General features: G+C 43.2%; 1 protein-coding gene across 1 annotated transcript in view; it reads right to left on the reverse strand.

Annotated features, from left to right (window-relative positions):
- The window catches only part of SCIMP (SLP adaptor and CSK interacting membrane protein), a 28,771-nt gene extending 27,599 nt beyond the window's left edge, over positions 1 to 1,172 (reverse strand). Inside the window, exon 1 of the mRNA XM_012805992.2 lies at positions 1,137 to 1,172. The gene's annotated coding sequence lies outside the window, so the exon portion shown is untranslated. The remainder of the gene's footprint in view (positions 1 to 1,136) is intronic.
- Positions 1,173 to 7,864: the final 6,692 nt, after the last annotated feature.

The following is a 7,864-nucleotide window of genomic DNA, read 5'->3' on the forward strand; positions in this document are numbered from 1 at the left end:
CAAACAACATCAATTGTATGTGTTCCTCAGCCTTCACACTGAATTGTAATCTTAATGGTAGTTTCTTAATCTTCACTTCTTTTTAATCTGTATTAAATTCTTGCTGAATGTTGGAAAGTGTATAAGATAATCAGTAAAGTTAGGCCTGGTCTCTAACCTGAGCGAGTCTCGACCTCCCTTCAAATCAATCATCCCATCTGCAGTTCCTTTTCCCTGTGTGTCCGATCAGAGGGCTTTGGGAACATTTTCAGGTGGGTGAGACACCAAACTCTACAGTGATTGTTACAAGATGTTAGAATTTGATGTTATTGTTCTCCTTATTTCTTAGTAGTTTTAAAATTTTCAGAGAAGAAAAGAAGATTCTAAAAGCTTAAAAAGAAGCTACTAAGCCTTGTGTTTGCCAGGCTCAGCAGTCCCCACTTTCCACGTAGCTTTAGAGCAAAGCGGGCCAGGAAAGGAACAAGTGAACACATAAGGCACTGGAAGGGGATATGACAAATCCAAACCCAAGTCTCCTCTAGAAATAATTTTTCAGAGAGCAAAAGCAGATGGTTCAATTGAGACCTCATGTTACCTTGGTCTGAGGCTTCCAGAAAGCAAATTGACCTATAAATCTCCAAATCCCAGAGATGCGGTGACAAAGATCCCAACATTGGTGGTGTTCCAAGTCTTTCATCCAAGAGCTCCAAGATGTAGCTCAAAGTTCACATAGTCCATGCCTCGCTCCCCACCTCTACCTCCAGCACAGCACCCTGAGGGGCCTTTCACATACCAATTGCTCCAAATGCATTATGAGTATCCGAAGCATGAGAATAACCCCTCTGCAGTTTACACACCTCACTCCTAGCCACTCTCTCAGTTCAGCCTCATATGTAGACTTCTTCATCTCCTCCAACTTATGCACAATGGAACAGAGGCCCAAAGAGGTGAAATGTTGCCTCAGGTCACCCAGCCAGTGAGCAGATTCTTCAAGGCCCAAGTTTCTGCAACCCCACCCAGCAAATGTACCATAGCCCCAAGCTACAGTCTCCCTGCCCAGAAAGCAGGGTGGTGGATGTGGGCACTGAGGCCAACACTGTCAGTGGCCTGTTGTAGATCAAACAGAAAATTGTGCCTAGGAAAACCGAGGTGCTTACCTGAACTGTGAAGGTATCCAGAGGCACGCAGCTGAGAAGACGTGATGGCCTGAGTATCACAGCTCAGGCACAGCTGGTAAGAGGCGTTCCTTGCTCACAGGCCCTCACCCACCCCAGAGACAGTGAGCACCAGCCTGACCACTTCCCCTTTCTGGTCTGTCCTTAGGGGAGAGTCCCAGGCGTCACCACCAGCCAACCACTCCCTTTTCCAGGGAAGCTGACTACCCTAGGCTTCAAGAAGCCAGAATCTTTTCACCCTCCTTGTGGCTCCCACAGGGCCCACCAGAGAACCAATATGGTGTGGGATGGGCATTGGGAGGGGTCAGGCTCCAGGGTGGAGGTGGAGTATGGGTGGGAGAGGTATCTCCAAAGATGAGTCTGCCTCAAGCTTCCCTGGATGTGGTGGCCTGGAACTCAAGAAGAGCCATAGAAACCCGACTCCCACACAGAGACAGTTTTGGGTAAGAAACTAGCTCATGTGTGACAAACACACCATTTCACAATGACCCCTGAGAGCCTTGGAACTGCTGACCCCACTTCTACTTGAAGGAAGCAAAGTAAGATCTTCCAGTTTCTATGGGTGTGTGAGAAGCTGTCAAGATAGACATGTGTCCACTGGACCATTTTGACTGAATCAGGTCCATCCCTGAAACACTGTGAGACAAAATTCCCAGCAAGGTTCATAGCTTTTGCAAATGGAGGCTGAGGGTAAACAAGTTATCCATTTTGTTGAGTTGGCTGATTCCAATTTTTTTTTTTTTTTTTTTTTGAGACAGAGCCTCAAGCTGTCCCCCTGGGCAGAGTGCCGTGGCATTACAACTCACAGCAACCTCCAACTCCTGGGCTCAAGCGAGTCTCCTGCCTCCGCCTCCCAAGTAGCTGGGACCACAGGCGCCCGCCACAACGCCCTGCTATTTTTTGGTTGCAGCCATCATTGTTGTTTGGCGGGTCCGGGCTGGGGATTCGAACCCGCCACCTTAGGTGTACGTGGCTGGCGCCTTAGCTGGTTGAGCTATAGGCGCCAAGCCGCTGGTTCCAATTTTAATGAGCAAGTCACATCAGCAAGAATAGGCAAACTGACGTGCATTGTGTCTAACTGCAGTGAATGAGTTATTTTTGCTCTCAGTAGTAATAATGGTAACCTAGAATGTTAGGGAAATGTTTAAATTCAGCTCCAAAGATTCCTAATTTGTAGTGTTTGCTAATTTTCATGATGTAAATACCCTCATTCATCATGAGCAAGAGCAACACTGGACTTGGAATTGGGAGATGTGCACAATCACTTGGCTTCCATGGGCCCAAGCAGGCCAGTTCCAGAACACCACTAAATTGATAAATCCCATTATTGAGCATCTGCTTGGGACTAGCTGGAACCAGTATTTTTCATCCCTTATCTCTCCTCATCTTCACTTATCTGGAAGATTATTCTCTCCATTTTACAGGTGAGAACATCAAAGCTCAGGGAAGTAACATCATTGAATCAAGTTTATACAGCTAAGGAGAGGATTTTAGACCCAAGTCTGTCAACCTGCAAAGCCTGTACTCTTTCTCATTATGCCCATTCTAAGTTTAGCTGCTCAAAAACCATCCTAAAAGCAAATTAAAATTGTCTTCTGAGAAGTAAAAAAATGCTTCTGTGGGTAGATCTTATCTCAGGCTAAGAAAGTGGCGACTCCTTGGTTTGCATTTCATTCATTCAATAAATGATTTTGCTAACCCATTGGAATCCCCAGTGCAGCTGTGATATGTGAATTCTGTAGACCTACTGTTTCCGATGACGCATTTTGTATAGCAAGTCCAAGCCTGCAGTGTCAGGAGATCAGAATTCCAGGCCCAGTTTGCCAACAACTTCATTTGTGAACCTTTCCCTTCTCTGAGCCTCAGGTTCCTTGTTTGTAAAATGAAAGAGTTCAATTGTTAAATAGTAAGGTGCTCCCAGGATTCTCTATATCTCAACAAAACAGAGGGATTTCAAACAAACAAAATTATGATATGTATTTAAGTTGTATAACATGGAGATTTGATGAACATATCCATTGTGAAATGATCATTACAATCAAGCTAATTAACATAGCCATCACTTCACATAGTTACCTTTGTTGTCTTTTGTGCTGAGACTACCTAAGACTTACTCTTTTAGCAAATTTCAAGTATATATTATCAACTATACTCACTATGGTAAACACAGACTCTAGAACTGAAAGTTTGTATACCTCTCCATTTCCCTCAACCCCCACCCTCTGGCAACTACCATTCTAGTCTTTGTTTCCATGAGCTTCTTATTTTAAGATTTCCCTTATAAGTGAGACTATGCAGTATTTGTTTTTTGAGGAATGAGTCTGGCTTATTTGCACTTTGCACTTTGCAGAGTCTCACTGTTTCACCCTGAGTAGAGTGCTATGGCATTGTAGCTCACAGCAACCTCAAAAGCTTGGGCTCAAGTGATCCTCTTGCCTCAGTTTTTCATTTTTAGTAGAGATGGGGTTCTCACTCTTGGTCAGGCTGGTCTTGAACTCCTGAGCTCAAGCAATTTGCCCACCTTGGCCTTCCAGAGTGCTAGGACTGCAGGCATGAGCCACTATGCCTGGCCATGTGTGTTATTATAAATGTCAGGATTTCCTTCTTTTTTAAACTTAATAATACTCTCTCTATATAGTGTTCCATAAATCTTATAAGTTTTTAAAAAATTTTTTTTTCTCCCTTGACTAGATAATTTCACCTGTTGTCTTTGAGTTCACAAATTCTTTGTTCTGCTTGATCAGGTCTGCTGTTGAAGTGCTGTATTGCATTTTCATTGTATCTTCAGCTCCAGAATTTAAAAAATAACTTATATCTCTTTGTTGAATATCTTCTTTTGTTCATGTATTATTTTCTTGATTTTTGTTGAGTTATCTATCTGTATTCTCTTATAGTTTATTGAGCTACCTTAGAACAATTATTTTGAATCTTTTGTTAAGCACTTTATAGATTTCCATATCTTGGAGTCAATTACTACAAAATTATTCTGTTCCTTTGACAGTATTGCATTTCTTTGGTTTTCACATTCCATGAAGTCTTACATTGGTGTCCTTGTATTTGAAGCAGGCATTTTCTCTAGTCTTTTACTGGCTTTAGGAGAAAATCACCTTCACTAGTCAGCCAGGTTACAGATTCTGAGGCTCTTTCAAACCTTTTTATAGATGTACTGACTCCACTTCTCTTGTTCTTTCTTGGGGTGGGGGGATTCTTAAGATAATATTTCTTCTCTTGATACTGCAAAGCCAGGCCAGGTGCTATGCATCGCCTGTTTGCTTTCCCTAGGGAGGTGCCCTGACATGCTCATTTGTGTGCCTTCTCCCAATCCTGCAGAGTCAATCCAGCTGTGTGTGTTTACAAATCATATGCAAGACACACACTTGACATCCAGTGGGCACAAAAAGAGCCAACAAAGGGGTTGAGTTCAAGTAGCTTGTGGGTAGGCCTCATGAAGCAGTTAGAAAGATATAGGGCCCTTTATTGAGTTTCAAGCTTTGACTGCTATGAGTCCCTCACCCCTCTTCCTTGTTCTAAGAATCTCTCAGATACTTAGTCATGCTGATTCCCTCCATATTCTGGGTTGGACTTTTGGGCAGCATGTTGCACAGCGGGGAAGACAAGTGCTCACTCACTATGCTCTTATATTCTCCTGTAGGAGGAATTATGGGTTGAGAGAGCCTTTCTTGGCACTGATCTGTAGCACCTTGGGAGGAGTAATGTAGGTAAAGTGAATTTGATGTTTTACTCTCTTCAATGTGTCTATTTTTAAACTTTTTGCTCTAGTCACGTACTGGAACTTTGCCTTGAACTCCAGGACTCCTACAAGTACTCTAGTCCATAGATGAGTATCAAGACCAGTGCACTATGGAGGAGCTGAGATAATAGAAAACTCCTATTCTGCCCTCCCTTCTTCCTCTCTTCTGTTGGTGTCTGCACTCCCCAGATGGTAGACACCTGGAGGACTGAAAACCTTCTCAAGTCCTTCCTAAGTGGACAAACATAAACTGTTTTTCCTCTGCTCTCACATCACAATTGTCACAGAAGACTTTTGTGACCTGATGTGTGGGAATTTATCCCACAAACAAGCAAGCAAGCACTTCTGCAGTCGACACCAGCTGGGTGTCCTCCAATTCAATTCAGAGACTATCTACCTGGAGACACTGTTGGATCACACAGGTTGAAGGCTCAGTCTCACAAGACTGTCTCCTTCACTTCTAATACTAATCAGAAGCTGTGTTTCTGACTGACCAGTTTCTCAAATTTATTGAAGTTTCACAACTCACTTCTTGGGTTAGATTAATTTCATAGAGAGGCTCAAGGAAACATTTACTTACATTTACCAGTTTGTTATATTATAAAGGACACAGTTGAACAGATGCATAGGGTGAGGTATAAGAGGAAGGGCACAGAGCTTCCGTGCCTTCCATGGGTGTGCCACCCTGTATGAACCTCCATGTTTTTGGCTATTTGGGAGTTCTCTGAACCGTGCCCTTTGGAGTTTTTATGGAGGCTTTCTTACATATGCATAATTTGATTAAACCATTGCCATCAGTGATCAACTTAACCTTCAGTCCTCTCCCTTCCCCAGAGATTGGGGAATGGGGAGCTGAGAGTCCTGACCTACCTGGGTCTTTCCAGTGACCAGTCCCCATCCTGAAGCTACCTACGGGGCTGCCAGCCATCAGTCAACTCATTAGCCTACAAAACATCATTTTGAAGATGCTAGGACTTTAGGAATTGTATGCCAAGAAATGGAGACAAAAACCAAATATTTATTTTATAATATCACACCTCCCCAATCATGGCACCCAACAGTGTCCTGAATACAAGAGAAAATGCCTGATAGATACTTGCTGACTAAAAAAAGGTGAATTTTCCAGAGACAGAAGTGAGTTGTCTAAACAAAGGAAGCAACTTTATTCTGCCAAACTTGAGGGCCTACCTTGCCAGAGCCTGTGCTAGACAGTGCAAGGATTAAATAAAAGAATCATACCCAGCCCCTGCCCTCAAGAAAGCCCCTCAAGGTGGAGGAGGAAGGTGAAGACAATATAATGCAAGCACAGTTCAATGATCTTCACTTTGTGCCATGCCCTGTGCTCACAAGCAAAGACTCAGAGCTAAGCAAGTCATGGGTGTAGCCTATGTTCTACAGCACAGGGCACCTAGTAGTTACTATGCAAAGTGATGAATGCAATGCTAGTGCTGTGGAAGCACAGAAGTGGGAGGGCTGGTGGAGTCTGAGTGATGACATTTGAACTGGGACTTGAAGGATGTATAGGAGCTCCCAAGTGGAGGGAATGTGGACAGACAACACCAGGGAGCAACAGATGGTTGTGTGACTGATCCAGAGCAAATGTGTTGGGTAGACAGAGGCCTGAGAGCAAAGTTCAGGAACCCATACCAAGGCATCTGAGTCTGCCCACTTTCTTGCTGTCCACATTTTTCCCTGACTCCACCACTTATCTACTTATCTTTTCACCACAAGAGGAAGGCAGGAAGTTGGGGTGGTTGTGTTTGGCCTTCTTCATGTGCATCTGAAGTGGCACCTGCAAGTCTAGGCAGCTAAAGAGGTTCCCAACGGGGCTCGGTACCTGTGGCTCAAGCAGCTAAGGCGCCAGCCACATACACCTAAGGTGGCGGGTTCGAATCCAGCCCGGGCCTGCCAAATAACAATAATGGCTGCAATCAAAAAATAGCCGGGCGTTGTGGCGGGCATCTGTGGTCCCAGCTACTTGGGAGGCTGAGGCAGGAGACTCGCTTGAGCCCAGGAGTTGGAGGTTGCTGTAAGCAGTGAAGCCATGGCACTCTACTCAGGGGGACAGCTTGAGGCTCTGTCTCAAAAAATAAAAAATGAAAAAAAGAGGTTCCCAAGGGCCCTAGTTTAACAATTGGACAAGAGAGGGTGGAAGAATGTAGCATGCCTTCTGGTGGTCATCTGTGGTACTTTCTCCCTCTCAGGATTCTGGTCCTGCTGTGACCACAGAGTCAGAGACTGTCAAGACTAAAGGACACCAGGAAGAGACTCTAGACCATCCCTCACTCTGTGATTCAACATGCATTCACATGGCACCCAGCTTCTGCTGTTTTGTTCTTCTCACTAAGGCATCATGTATAAAATAAGGTGTTATCATTTGTTTCACTTCACAAGTGCCAATTAATCCCTGTCATGAGAAATAACTGAAGAAAGGGAAATGATAAAAGAAAACATTAAAAGATTTGATTACATTTTAAAAAAGTTTTTAAAGAACAAGAGAAACCAGATACATGTGTGAAACATAGATATCTACATAGGGATAAGTATTTCGTACATAAATGGGAAAGAGTTAATGTTCCTAATTTGAAAATATCACTTATAAGCCAATACGAAATAAAATAAACATGCACATAGAAAAAGAGGCAAAAGGCATATACAAGCAATTCATAGAAGAAATACAAATCATTGGTAAACATAGGAAGAATTGTTACACATCACCAATAATGGAAAAAAATACATAAATACAATTTTTATGGTGAGAATTTAAACTGATATAGTCCTTCTGGGGACAGTTTGGCATATGCAATTGTATTAGTTTGCTAGGGCTTCTGTAACAAAAATACCATAAATTGGGTGGCTTAAAACAAACAAAATTATTGTCTCATGGCTCTAGGGGCTAGAAAGTCCAAAATCAATGTGTCAGAAAAATTATGTTTTCTGGCTCAGCGCCTGTGGCTCA

Source organism: Otolemur garnettii, unplaced genomic scaffold, assembly GCF_000181295.1.
Source record: "Otolemur garnettii isolate 467f Iridium unplaced genomic scaffold, OtoGar3 scaffold00046, whole genome shotgun sequence".
Taxonomy (NCBI): Eukaryota; Metazoa; Chordata; class Mammalia; order Primates; family Galagidae; genus Otolemur; species Otolemur garnettii.